Genomic DNA, 932 nt, shown 5'->3' on the forward strand with positions numbered 1-932 from the left:
TATATATATATATATTTAGGGGGGGTGTATCTATGTATATCTATAGATAATAGATATAGATAGATATAAATCTATTTGGATATATATATAGAGAGAGAGATATATAGATACATATATGTGCACCTTTTCCAAATAGTGGTGTTTCATTTTGATCGCAGAAATATGTGAATTTGGGGTTACTTATTTTTTTTAATCCAAAAATTAGGGATTTTTTTTTTCATCAGAGAAAACCAGGCTCCCTGCATAGTAGTGCACTGACATCCTGGCTGTAGGAGCTGGGCTCATAGGGCAGCCAGGCTAGAAGGCGCCTCCAGAGGTCATCCATTCTGTCCTTTGCTCCAGACAGGCTGCTCCCTGGCTGGCCGTCCCAGCCAAGTGCCTGTCTAACCTGCTTTTGAAAGTTTCCAAGCATGGAGAGTCCACAACTTCTCTAGGTAGCCTGCTCCCATGCCTGGCCGCTCTCAGAGTCAGGAAGTTCCTCCTCATCTCCAGCCTAAATTCCCCCTGCTGCAACTTGTCCTGCCTCCTACAGTCACAAAAAAACCCTAGCCTCATTCTCTCTATAATCACACTTCAGCTATACGAAGACTGCCACTGAAATACCTTCTCAGGCTTCCCTTCTCCAACTGAAATAACCCTAGTTCTCAGAGTCAGGAAGTTCCTCTATCTCCAGCCCCCCACTGCAGCCTGAGGCCCTTGCTTCTAGTCCTGTTCCCTGCAGCCACAGAGAAAAGCCCATCTCCATCCTCTCTATAATCACCTTTCAGGTATATGAAGACTTATCAAATACCTCCTCAGTCTTCTCTTCTTCAGGCTAAATAACCCTAACTTTGTCAGCCTTTCTTCATAACTTCATAAGCCCAAAGGGAGTTAATCCCAACACAAACCAAAGGGGGCAAGAGGGCTCAAAAGCCCCCATGGCTCACCAAAAG

The sequence above is a fragment of the Alligator sinensis genome, unplaced genomic scaffold (genome assembly GCF_000455745.1).
Source record: "Alligator sinensis unplaced genomic scaffold, ASM45574v1 scaffold1301_1, whole genome shotgun sequence".
Taxonomy (NCBI): Eukaryota; Metazoa; Chordata; order Crocodylia; family Alligatoridae; genus Alligator; species Alligator sinensis.